The sequence below is a fragment of the Dendrobates tinctorius genome, unplaced genomic scaffold, assembly GCF_039654945.1.
Source record: "Dendrobates tinctorius isolate UK_male_01 unplaced genomic scaffold, ASM3965494v1 ptg000082l, whole genome shotgun sequence".
Taxonomy (NCBI): domain Eukaryota; kingdom Metazoa; phylum Chordata; class Amphibia; order Anura; family Dendrobatidae; genus Dendrobates; species Dendrobates tinctorius.
The window spans coordinates 5,104,862-5,119,027 of record NW_027361750.1 but is presented as its reverse complement, the minus strand read 5'-3'; the positions used below and the strand labels follow the sequence as shown (position 1 = coordinate 5,119,027).

The 14,166-nt window shown below is 43.1% G+C and overlaps 1 long non-coding RNA gene across 1 annotated transcript in view; it reads left to right on the top strand.

Annotated features, from left to right (window-relative positions):
- The window catches only part of LOC141097029 (uncharacterized), a 36,686-nt gene extending 22,784 nt beyond the window's left edge, over positions 1-13,902 (top strand). Inside the window, exons 2-3 of the long non-coding RNA XR_012233831.1 lie at positions 9,948-10,023; positions 12,255-13,902. This is a non-coding gene — a long non-coding RNA (uncharacterized lncRNA). The remainder of the gene's footprint in view (positions 1-9,947; positions 10,024-12,254) is intronic.
- The last annotated feature ends 264 nt before the right edge of the window (positions 13,903-14,166 follow it).

The following is a 14,166-nucleotide window of genomic DNA, read 5'->3' as shown; positions in this document are numbered from 1 at the left end:
ATGTAGTATGAATGTAGCATATATGTAGTATGTAGTATGAATGTAGCATGTATGTAGTATATATGTAGTATGAATGTAGCATGTATGTAGTATGTAGTATGAATGTAGCATGTAATTTTTTTTTTTTTTTTTTTTTACATTTAACACATTAGCCGGATGATGGGACTACTACTGTCCCATCATTGGCTAATGTGTCAATCACTGTCATGGTAGCAGGCATCGCCCGATGGGACTTGTAGTCCCATCGGACGATGCCTGCACAGACCCCCGGAGCCTGCACAGACCACCGGCAGGCCGGCACAGCCCCCCGGCAGGCCGGCACAGCCCCCCGGCAGGCCGGCACAGCCCCCCGGAGCCTGCACAGACCACCGGCAGGCCGGCACAGACCACCGGAGCCTGCACAGACCCCCTGGCAGGCCGGCACAGCCCCCCGGCAGGCCGGCACAGCCCCCCGGAGCCTGCACAGCCCCCCGGCAGGCCGGCACAGACCACCGGAGCCTGCACAGACCCCCTGGCAGGCCGGCACAGCCCCCCGAAAGGCCCGTACAGACCCCAGAGAGGCTGTACAAGGGCAGGAAAGGGTTTTTCTTATTCCGATACCGGAAGTCCCATAGACTTGAATGGGACTTCCGGTATCGGAATCGGCGATACCGATACTTTTTTTAAAGATCGGCCGATACCATCCGATACGATACTTTGAAGTATCGGATGGTATCGCTCAACTCTACCAGAGACCTGACGCGTGTCGCCACTTTAGGTGGCTTCGTCAGGGGTACAGATTGCCAGTCAGCTGTGTCAATATATATGGTTGCATAATTAGTAGATAAGCAGCAGCTGCGCCGCTGCTGCTGACCATAACAGGGTTAACATCCAATATACCTGAGAGTCAGCGGTTAGTCACTGATCCATAGCTATGGCTGACAGCTCGCAGCAGCGGCATGTGACGTCACAGAATGCCAACTGCGCAAGCGTCGGCATCCAGGAGACAAGGCACACATCCTGAATACAGGAAGTGTGAGAAAGCTCAATATTGCTACTGCGCAGGCGTCGGCGTATAGTAGACAAAGCGTGCGTCACGAATAAATGAGAAGGACCAATCAAGGGGGCGCTTGCGGTCATGTGACCGTTTAACCCTCAAAGATAAACAGCTCACTTGCTGTGATGATTATCTGCGCAAGCGTCGGCGTATAATAAACAGAGCGCACGTCACAAATAAGTGAAGAGAAACAATTAAGGGGACATTGTAAAGATATGCAGCACATTCACTGTAGTAATTATCTGAGTAGGCGATGACCAAAAAACACTCCCCCATAGGCGCTAGCGAAACGTAAATCACCACTGTATTACTAGTCGTGCAGCTGCCATAATCACCAATAGACGCACCTCGCTGGAGAAAACAATGATAAGGCGCAATACCTGTGATCAAAAGTGCCTGTACTTATACACAGACTGTGCTGGTTCAGGGCTCAGTTGCCATGATGATCAGTTAAATAAACAGGACACTTTATGCTCAACCAACTGGGCGGAGCTGACACAGGACACTGTTTATACTCAGCCAACTGGGTGGTGCTAACACACTCTTATACAGATCTTATAAAAGAGGGACCAAATGATAACTATTGATTTTTTTGTCTTTTTTGTCTATCCCAGTGCTATAATCTGTAGTTATAGGAACGACGACCACAAATAAAAGGATGAAAGAGCTCCTCATCACTGGTGCGCAGGCGCTAAGAAAATAATCACAAGCACATTTCTAACAGTAGTCAGTTCTAGAAATAGAGACAAGGCGCTGCTGCGCAAATACCAGTATACATAGTCTAGCTCATAGCTAGGTTGGTAAAATAAATAGCCAGTTAGGCAGTGGCTGGATAAACTGACCAGATACAAAGTAAGTGGCCAGTCCCCAGACACACAAATACCTCGTGAGCAAGTGTAGACAAAAAATTACGGTATGTAAATGATAAAGACCCTTATACTCAGCTAAATGGGCGGAGCTAACACACTCTAAAACAAATCTTGTACAAAAGAGACCAGATGGTAACTGTTGACCTTTTTGTTAGTCCCAGTGCTACAATCAGTAATTATAGGGACGCGCATAACTCCGTTGGTGAAATAAATAGCCAACTAGGCAGTGGCTGAATAAGCCAATCAAACACAGAGTAAACAGCCGATCCCCAAACGCACGATTACACGGTGCACAGGTATGGACAACAAATAACGACATATAAATGATAGAGGTCGCGACATTAGAATGAGCGCAGCCATATCCAACTTATACCAAAACGTCCCGCTAGTCCCAACCAGGATAAAGGGGCCAAACAGAGGTAAAACAGATATAGTCATAATCAGTTCACATTTTTATTATTACTCTCACGCACACTCAAAAGGTCAAAACAGCGTGGAGGAATGAAAGTTCCACACCAAGGGCCCCAAAAAAAGAGTAAAAACATCTGTAAGGAATACTAAGCGAGTAATCGCCTTGATAAAGCAAAGGACCCACATAGTGAGTCAAGATCTAAACATCTTAAGGGTGGGCGGAAAAAGAATAAATATTGGTCATCATTCCCCACTGTCATGTATCCACCACAGGAAACCTGTAAAGAAAAGTAGTCAAAAAGTAGATGTTATTTAGACATGGGCCATACTATTAATGTTTACATGGACCAGGGTGAAAAACAAGACAACTGGACCGCGCATGTTCAGATCTGATTATAAAAGCCAGTGAATAATAAGTCCTCATTTAAGCCTGAAGGAGTCAGACTTCCGAGATTGAAGATCCACTTTGATTCTCGTCTCAAAAGTTCAAGAGTAATATCTCCTCCCCTTATGTCCATTTGAACAGTCTCAAGTCCTAGGATTTTGGTACCATTCCACCGAGAATTATGCAGATCCAGATACTGCGATGCTACCGAAGTGAGTGTTTTGCCCTTCTCCAAATCCTTTTTGGCTGTTGTAATACCCGAGAAATGATGTTGTATCCTCTTCAATTCCTGTGTCGTTTGCCCAACATAAATCCTCGGGCACGGGCACACCAGAGCATATACTACATTACGAGATTTACAATTAAAATAGCTCCGTGTTGTGACCTGGAATGGAAAAACAGGTAGAGTAAGAACATTAGAGCCAATGGTGAATGGGCAAATGTTGCAGTTGCCACAGGGGTACGTGCCAGTCAAGCGTACCCCCCTATTTATTCTAGTAACCGGTCGTCTAAAGTGACTATGGCACAGACGGTCTTTAAGATTAGTGGCTCTTCTTGCAACCAAACTTGGTTGTGCCGAGATATGAAGTTTCAATCTCGGCTCGCTTCGGAGGATCCCCCAATGTTTAGTTAGAATTCTTCCAATATCCCGCCACTGGTTATTATATGTGGTAATGACCCCGAGTGGTTTAGGGGGTCCCTTCACCCGAGGTACAAGCAAATCATCCCTATCAGCATCCCTTGCTGCCATAAAGGCCCGAGATAGTACCTTTTTGGGATAGCCTCTGTTCTTGAATCGCGTTGTTAGGTCCCGTTCATGGGCCAAAAAATCCTCTTGCATGCTACAGTTCCTTTTGACAAGATAAAACTGCCCCTTAGGGATACCATTCCTAAGGTGTTGTGGCTGGAAACTGGTAAAATGCAGTAGACTGTTAGTAGCCGTCGGTTTACGGTATAGGGTAGACAAAATGCGGGAACCATCCAAACGAAGCTTCAGATCCAGAAATTCCACTTACGTTTTGGAGAAGTGGGAGGTAAGTCGTATATTCAGAACCTTGTTGTTTAATGTCTCAACAAACTGCTGGCATTCATGCAGGGTGCCTGTCCAGAGAAACAAAATGTCATCAATGTAACGATACCATCTATTGACATGGGTGGAGAAGGACTCAAGACAGTACACCCTGGTGAGCTCCCACCACCCCAAAAACAGATTTGCATACGCGGGCGCACAACATGCGCCCATCGCGGTGCCAGTCACTTGCCTGTAGTGGACCAGATCAAAGACAAAATGATTTTTATCGAGTATAAAATGTAACAAGTCCAGCAGGAACGAGTCATGTTTTCGATCACCCAATGTGCTTTGGTCCAAAAAGAAAGAGACCGCCTGGATCCCCAAGTCATGCCGTATACACGTATACAATGACTCAACATCAAGCGTAACAAGCCAGGTGTTCAGAGGGACATCAAGATTCCGTAGCTGTTGGATGAGAAAAGTGGAGTCCCTTACAAAAGAATCGAGGGAGGACACAAGTGGCTGAAGAAAAAAGTCAACATAGATGTACGGTCGTTCCAATAGACCACCCATCCAAGACACAATAGGCCGCCCAGGCAGCACCTGTAAAGCTTTATGTACCTTGGGTAACATATAGAAGGTCGGTGTCCTGGGATGGTGGTTCGTCATAAACTCCTTTTCCCTTATTGATAATGTTGCAGGTGAATGCCGAGTCCAATAGGCGGTCCAGTTTAGCTTTAAAGGCACAAGAGGGGTCCGAGGGGAGAACCTGGTAAGAGATAGAATTTGATAATTGTCTTTTAGCTTCATCAAGATATAATTTGATAGGCAAAATAACCAGATTCCCCTTTTATCAGTCTCACGGATGATAAATTCCCGATTTGACCCCAACTTAGCAATAGTAGCCTGTTCAAGCTTACTTAGATTCCTATCTCTATTAGAATCTAACCTTAAAGCTTTTATTTCGCTGCACACTGTATTGAAGAAGGACTGCACTGCTGGAAATAGTGAGAAGGAGGGTGTAGCCTGGGACGGTAACATACCGGAAAATCTCTTCCTCCTTGTAAACCCTTCTTCATTCTCATCCAACAGATCCAATAGATCTCTAAAAGCCTGTCTTTCAATTAAGGGGAGGTCATCAATAGCGGATGGCTGGTGATATAGAAGTCTGAATGTGAGCTGTCTACAAAAGAGATAGACATCCTTAGTTAGCGTAAACTTGTCAAGGCAACTGGTTGGGCAAAAAGAAAGACCCATATCCAGGACTTTAACCTCCAAATCAGAGAGCACATAAGATGACAGATTGATAATTTGTAGCTTACCAACATCAGGGGAAAAGTCAGAATGGGCCGAAGCTGTCAGATTTAACGCCTCCTGTTCTGCCGCGTCTCCCGTTTGTACCTGGGAGGCCACGTCCTGAAATTCCAAGTGTGTTTCTTTTGTGAAGTATCTTTTCCGCCGGCCCCTCCTGTTGCGCCTTCAGCGTCGCTTTGCTCGGACGATAAAAAATCGCTAGATGGAAGTTCATGTAAAAAGGCTATATTTTTCCCTGGTGCCATAGTTGGGCCCGAGGTCCTTTTGTTACCTCTATGCACCCATCTGTACGCTTGTCCACTCTTAAAATCATTCTGATCCCTTTTAAATTTTTGTTTTTTGCCCCCAATCACCTCTTTTTCAAAGTTATCAATGATAGTTTTAAGTTGGATCTGAAAAGGCTCGACTAAGGTTTTTTTATCAAATTTGCCCAAATCACCCTCAATGGTTTTGATCTTATCCTTAATGGTGACCAGAATCCCACGGTCATGCTCAATAAGCATCTCCATAATGATGGCAGAACACCGAAATAAACCACTCTCCCAGGTTTTTGGGAAAGCCTCATCCACCTCCCAGGCGGGAAAAATTTGTATTCTAAGTCCTCTGGGAACCAAACCACACTTTTTTTGTTCCTCTAGTGTCTTAATGTTCCACCATGTTTTAGTTAATGACTTGTGTAGACCAGTTAGTTCCCTAGAAACACTCTGAAAATCCACATCACCTGTAACGCCACTAACTGTAACAGCCGGGCTATCATCAAATATACCACTGAACTGATTATTCCACGCAGCTTACCTAGCTTCTAAATCCATATCGTAAAAAGAGATCAAAGTTGTATAAGATAAAATATCTACAGTCATATGTTAAAGTTTGGGCACCCCTATTAATGTTAACCTTTTTTCTTTATAACAATTTTGGTTTTTGCAACAGCTATTTCAGTTTCATATATCTAATAACTGATTGACTCAGTTATATTTCTGGATTCAAATGAGGTTTATTGTACTAACAGAAAATGAGCAATCTGCATTTAAACAAAATTTGACCAGTGCAAAAGTATGGGCACCGATATCATTTTCTTGATTTGAACACTCCTAACTACTTTTTACTGACTTCCTGAAGCACTAAATTGGTTTTGTAACCTAATTGAACTTTGAACTTCATAGCCAGGTGTATCAAATCATGAGAAAAGGTATTTAAGGTGGCCACTTGCAAGTAGTTCTCCTATTTGATTCTCCTATGAAGAGTGGCATAATGGGCTCCTCAAAACAACTCTCAAATGATCTGAAAACAAAGATTATTCAACATAGCTTTTCAGGGGAAGGATACAAAAAGTTGTCTCATAGATTTAACCGGTCAGTTTCCACTGTGAGGAACATAGTAAGGAAATGGAAGAACACAGGTACAGTTCTTGTTCAGCCCAGAAGTGGCAGGCCAAGAGAAATATCAGAAAGGCAGAGAAGAAGAATGGTGAGAACAGTCAAGGACAATCCACAGACCACCTCCAAAGACCTGCAGCATCATCTTGCTGCAGATGGTGTCACTGTGCATCGGTCAACAATACAGCGCACTTTGCACAAGGAGAAGCTGTATGGCAGAGTGATGCGAAAGAAGCCGTTTCTGCAAGCACGCCACAGAGTCGCCTGAGATATGCAAAAGCACATTTGGACAAGCCGGTTACATTTTAGAAGAAGGTCCTGTGGACTGATGAAACCAAGATTGAGTTGTTTGGTCATACAAAAAGGCGTTATGCATGCAGGCTAAAAAACACAGCATTCCAAGAAAAACACTTGCTACCCACAGTAAAATTTGGTGGAGGTTCCATCATGCTTTGGGGCTGTGTGGCCAATGCCGGCACCGGGAATCTTGTTAAAGTTGAGGGTCGCATGGATTCAACTCAGTATCAGCAGATTCTTGACAATAATGTGCAAGAATCAGTGACGAAGTTGAAGTTACGCAGGGGATGGATAGTTCAGCAAGACAATGGTCCAAAACACCGCTCCAATTCTACTCAGGCATTCATGCAGAGGAACAATTACAATGTTCTGGAATGGCCATCCCAGTCCCCAGACCTGAATATCATTGTACAACTGTGGGATGATTTGAAGCGAGCTGTCCATGCTCAGCGACCATCAAACTTAACTGAACTGGAATTGTTTTGTAAACAGGAATGGTCACAAATACCTTCATCCAGCATCCAGGAACTCATTAATAGCTACAGGAAGCGACTAGAGGCTGTTATTTTTGCAAAAGGAGGATCTATGAAATATTAATGTCACTTTTATGTTGAGGTGCCCATACTTTTGCACTGGTCAAATTTTGTTTAAATGCAGATTGCATATTTTATGTTAGTACAATAAACCTCATTTGAATCCAGAAATATAACTGAGTCCATCAGTTATTAGATATATGAAACTGAAATAGCTGTTGCAAAATCCAAAATTGTTACAAAGAAAAAAGGTTAACATTAATAGGGGTGCCCAAACTTTAACATATGACTGTATATATTTGGTCGTGTGCTAACGCCCAGAAATAGCGGAGGAACAAGCAACCGCAAAAGTAGCAATGAGAAACAAAGAAATGGGGGCACCACCGAAAAGATAATTAAGGGGATCCAACCTATACCTAAATAGAACATATGTTTGACAAAAAAGAGAGAAAGAAATAGGCCATAAGCAGGGGATCACCCTAAATAGGACATAGCATATGTAATACAAATTTTATTAAACACAGCAAACAGCAAAAATTCGTAAAAACATTAAAAATGGTCACAAATGTGACACATACACAGATAATACAATGCTCATAATAGAGCAACCCACCTGCTACCAACTATCACCCTCACCGAGAATGATGCCTATATCCCTAGGTCCATGTAAACAGGATTCTCAATAGGAGAATTAGTAAGCCCACACATAGGTAAAATAGAGCATAAGAGTCAGAAACACCAATAATATACAAATACAATGAAAAAATGATGCAATTCCAACCCAATAATTACAAAAAACAGTACAAGGGATAATGTAAACCCAAGAAGATTCTGATCACTATGAGGTGTACAAAAAAGATAGAAATGCACACTAAATAGACCTCGTATATGCGTAGAGGTACCCCAGCCCAAAATCAGGCATAGAGAACATCAAGGACCAGATCAGCCAGATCATTAGGGGCTAGAGAGGGTCAAAGTGGACAGAGAAAATCTCCATAGCCACCCCAAATGATAACCACACATGCAAATCAGCACAATAAGAAACCTGTTGTGAGTTCATTTTCCCCTTCACTACTGAGGCCCGAGGAACTCCCTCTTCTGGTGAAGAAAGGTAGTGAGCCTGATTGTCAAACACCTGGGGCTGATGATGATGACTGGCTGAGTGGAGTTAATGACTGGATATAAGGCTGCCGACGCCCTTCTGGCCTGCGGGTGATTTCTCTGTGGACTTCTAGGAAACCAGTCTGATTCCTGCTCATCTAAAGCTAAGATTTCTGCTTTGCCTTTTTGCATTAGTGTTTTGTTTTCCTTGCTTTTCTGGATTCTGCCATTCCCTGCTGGGGTGAGCTGAATCTCCTTTTGCCTGTTGCTCTGTCTTCAGAATATTCCTGAGTACTGACATAGCCTTTTTTGAAGCCTAGCGTCTTCAGGGCCTTTTTTACTGTCAGCTTGTTGGCTCTTATTTTCATAGGGTTTTTCACGGATTGCAGACAGCAGCCTTCCTGTCCTTTCCTATCTAAGCAAGCTTGGGCCCCATCTTTGCTCAGTCTATCTTTCTGTCTGTGTTTTGTTCTTTCTTCTTGCTTCACCGTCATTATATGTGGGGGGCTGCCTTTTGCTTTGGGGTCTGCTCTGGAGCAGTTTAGATTTCCCTTTCTGTCTTTAGGCTATGTAGTCCTCCGGCTGTGATCGAGGGGACTAGGGCATTGTAGGAGCCCCCCACGGCTACTGCTAGTTGTGTTGATAGGTTCAGGGGTCTGCAATCCGATAGCTGCCAACTTCTCTGGTTTTCTGGACTTAGCTAGCATTTCTATTTCTGCCTCCTACGGTGACTCAATCATAACAGAAACCCATGAGAAGTGAAGTGGGGCAGGTAGAGCCAGAGACCCGACGCGTGTCGCCACTCTAGGTGGCTTCGTCAGGGGTACAGATTGCCAGTCAGCTGTGTCAATATATATGTTGCAAAATTAGTAGATAGGGAGCAGCTGCGCTGCTGCTGACCATAACAGGGTTAACATCCAATATACCTGAGAGTCAGCGGTTAGTCACTGATCCATAGCTGTGGCTGACAGCTAACAGCAGCAGCCTGTCCTCTGGTAGCGCCTCCAGCCTCTGGACACTACGCTGACAGACACAGCAAACCTTCTTGCCACAGCTTGCATTGATGTGCCATCCTGGATGAGCTGCACTACCTGAGCCACTTGTGTGGGTTGTAGAGTTCGTCTCATGCTACCACCAGTGTGAAAAGCACAACGAACATTCAAAAGTGACCAAAACATCAGCCAGAAAGCATTGGAACCGAGATATGGTCTGTGGTCTCCACCTGCAGAACCACTCCTTTATTGAGGGTGTCTTGATAATTGCCAATAATTTCCATCTGGTGTCTATTCCATTTCCACAGCAGCATGTGAAATTGATTGTCAATCAGTGTTGCTTCCTAAGTGGACAGTTTGATTTCACAGAAGTTTGATAGATTTGGAGTTATATTCTGTTGTTTAAATTTTCCCTTTATTTTTTTAAGCAGTGTACATATCATCTTCATTACTGGCGTAACTAGAAGCCCTGTCGCCTTCATTGCAGGATGTCTTAGAGATGCACAGTCTGTCATTAGCCTTCAGTATCTCTTTTTTTTGTTGCTTTTGTGAACATTTTATAGTAGTATTAGCAGCTGGCACTTCAGTTTCTCATTGTTGTATTTGTTTAATTTACAACAGAGACAAAGTTGTGCGAATCATTCCTCATAGCGAGAAAGAAGTGAATGAAGTGAAGAATTTGTGCAGTCAGTTGCAGGTAAGGCTGTCACCTCCTCCCAAACATTGCTGTACCTCCAGTGCCAGAAATTAGCGTAGACAGAGCAGACTAGTAGATTGTCGTAAGAAATCTATAAAGCCTCATCCTCCCACAAAAATAGATCTGTAACTGAACAAAGGATTTAGACATGTTGGTATTAGGTTTGGTCACACTACAGTGTGAAGAACAATAAGTCCATAATTATAATCAAACAATGATTATAATATAGAAAAAAACTTAGAAACTACTGTAGTAAAATTAAAAGTTAAACACACTCTTGGGCTATTTAATTATTTACTTAAATGTATGCATTTGTGTTTGTAAAGCATAGTTTTTGCATTTGGTATGTGCATTTGTTGCATTTCCGCATCAAAAACGCAGAGGATTACTTAAGCAAGGTTAATCAATCACAATCCTGAAGTGTTGTGCACATGATTCGGAAATTTCCATCCTTATTCACAGCGTTTTATTTTCCGCAGCATGTCAATTCTTTTTGCTGATCTGCAGCGTTTTTCACCCATTGACTTCCATTGAGTCACTCAAATCTGCAGCAAAAACGCAAGTGTAAAAAGGTTTGCAAATTTACTGCGGATTTTGTAGCAAAAAAGCAACAGATTTGTCAAAGGAAATGATGTCAGAAGGAGGAAGAGTGTATGGGCGGAGAATATAGAATAGTGCCCATCTTGGTTGAAGCACATCAACAATGGAGGTTGGACAAAGAAATTACATCACATTTTTTTTTAAGTACTATATCTATATTTAGCTAACAAATCCTCTTACAAATCCGCATCAAAAATGCATAAAATCCGCATAAAAAGCATGCAGAATTTCCACTGCTTTTTCTGCCAAGAGATGCAGAAACCACGCAAAAATTTCCTCAAGCAAATCAGCAACATGCGCACTTAGCCTTAATGTTTTAATCTAATTGGCTTCTACATTCTCTGTGTATCACAGTGCATATCAGACTGCAGCATTAGAGGGAATCTGTCAGCAAGGTTTTACTATGTAATCTGTGTACAGCATGATGTAGGGGTTAAAACACAGATTTCAATAATATGTCACATGTCAGGTTGTGTGCTGTTGTTTACTTACAATTAATATTTTATCACTAGGACATTATCATTTCCTGGACTACAGCAGCATTTAAGCTCTGGTTCAACTTTGAACCCTCCTGTGAAAAGCAGCTCACAGTCAATAGACAATAGACATAGAGGCTGGTGTGGTGAGGGCAGCTTTCTCAGCTCTACTTCATACTGCATCTAAGAACTCTAATTGCTGCACCCAGTAAACTTAGCATGCTTTCACACTGCGTTCTGCCACATGTTCATTGGTCCCATCGATGGTCTACATCCAAACCCCTGCAAAATGGAATTTGGGTGTATGCCCCGATGGGGCCATAGACTATAATGGTGCAGACAGGACTTACGTGCATTCTGACATGCATCATTTACGTTTCCTCCTCCCTTTGCATGTGTAAGCTAGTGGAGAAGCTGCTCACACTCCTCCTTGAATATTTGATTATATTTGGTAACAAAATATAATGCATTGTGATATTTTGAAATGTTGTTTGTCTATTGTCTGCGCAACAACAGTGAGTTGGCGGCAGACAGGGTTAATGGTTGGGGAACAGCCCAGGATGGGAGGAGTCACATGGGCACACAGGTTTGCAGTTTCCTGATTATTAGTAGCTATAGACAGTACTTGAGAAGTAACAGACCTATTGCCTAAATTCTTGCAGACCTAGAATCATAAAATCATAGGATGGTGGAGTTGGAAGGGACCTCCTGGGCCATCTGGTCCAACCCCTTGTTCAAAGCAGGATTCACTAAATCATCTCAGACAGATGTCTGTCCAGCCTCTGTTTGAAGACTTCCATTGAAGGAGAACTCACCATCTCTCATGGCAGCCTGTTCCACTCATTGATCACTCTGTCAAAAAGTTTTTTCTAATATCTAATCTGTGTCTCCTCCCATTCAGTTTCATCCCATTGCTTCTAGTCTTTCCTTGTGCAAATGAGAATAAAGATGATCCTTCTACAATGTGACAGCCCTTTAGATATTTGTAGACAGCTATTAAGTCTCCTCTCAGTCTTCTCTTCTGCAAGCTAAACATTCCCAAATCCTGCAACCTTTCCTCATAAGACAGGGTTTGCAGACCGGTCACCATTCTGGTCGCTCTTTTCTGAACTTGCTCCAGTTTGTTGATATCTTTTTTTTTATGCATGTAAACAGGTATTCATGCGCAAAGACGGGACACCATGAGACATCAAATAGTATGTTCTGAAGAAACGTAAAGAAACATTGGCAAATTGGATTCCAGGCAGTAAGCCTAGTGTAGACCAAAGGGAAGGACGAGGACCTTAGTCTAGGCCAGGAGGGCCAAATTAAAAGGTACAGCAAGGATCCCATGACCCTCATCAAATGGACTTTGAAGGCACTAGTGAGGAGTCGTGCAAGCGTACCTTAGCCAGTGGCGTCCTCACAAGTCAGTTGGGAGGTGAGAGTATCTGTGAGAGGTCATAACATTACACCTTGACCTGTGCTGCCCTCATAGGAAAAGCTGGAGCTTCCATTAATGTCTTGCTGAATGTCTGTGAATTGAATGGGAAGGAATGTGTCACCATATGTAACTGGAAAGTGCCTATCTCTCCTTACTGCAAATTAAGAATTCGTGAAGTTATTGATCACTAAAAATGTATTGTTAGACTTTGGTCTACCTCTCCATACCATCTCGTCCTGGTCTGCCCAGCCAAATGGCAGTATGCGTCTGCAGAGACGTATTGCCAAGGTAACATCAGAACACACCACACCATAACCCCATTTTCATGTAACGTGGTGGAGCTCTTTACACAAGCAAGAAAATGGATACCACACTAATAATAAAAATGGGCACAGACAAATTAGGTGAAAAATCAGATTCAACAAATTGACAAAAAAATGGACACTCAAATCAAGCTCCTTAAGGTGTTTGATAATTATGCTTTTCCATACTCAAAAAGAAAAGGTATTGAATTCACACCCAGTTCATTAGAAAGAGCAAACTAACCAAACACAAAAATGGGAAAAAAATGATGATGACTCAGAATCCAAGTACCAGTGACATGGTTCTCATTCTGGCTCTGGAGTGAAAAGCATGTACTATGCTATATATGGCTACAACGTTGTACAGGAAGCCCCAGAGTCACTGGTTGGCTAACTGGAATACATTTTGTAACTGGTAACTACCATGATAATTACTTTTCACAGATACTCATCATAACGGACAGTTATCCACTTTTGACAGCTATCTAACTAAAGGGATTTGATGCATGGCCATCATGAAAATTGACATAGACCTTTTCCCAGTCCGATGCTGCACATTAAAATCTACTGGGTTAAATTGAATGGGATTTCCCCAGACAATATATTAGGTCTATTAATGATTTACCTTGGTAGTTTCCATAACATGCAGATTAAACAGAACAATGATTCGGATTCTGATCCATGTCATAAAACCTACATACAAACATTCCATCATTTTGTTATTTTTATTCATAAAGAGGATAACTGTGCCGTGCCGGCCTGCGGCACTGTGCTTGTTTTTCAACGTATCTAACAGGCTCAAACAAGTAATTTAATAGATTGCCTGGGGACCTGGGGCTTATATTAACCACACTTGCTATTAGATGTGCTGTTCTCTGTTCTTATTCCTTGTATTTGTGCAAAGAAAAGGATTAGACTACATAGCATGAATGCAAAAAAGGTTCCTGACCAGAGCAGGTGAGCTGCCGAGACCATTCAGTATTAAAGAGTTCCAAATGCGGCTCCCAAAGCATGTGGATGAGTGTGTTCAGCTTTTAAAATAGTTTTTCACAGGGTATTAGTGATCTATGTTGTGTGGGTGTGTAAGGGTGGCTTCACATTTGCTTTTAAGGCCGCAGCGTCGGCCTGCGCAAGGCCGCCGCTAAGCCCCGCCCTCTGTCATGCCTCCGCCAATAGCTCCGCCAACGGGCGCATGACGCTGCATGCGTCCTGCGTTCCCTATCTTTAGCACTGGGGACGCAGGCCGTGCGCAGTATGCATTTGGCGGCGCATGCGTCCTTTTGACGCTGCGCCGACCAGCGCCAAACGCAACAGGTTGCAATTTGGTGCGCTCGGCGCAGCG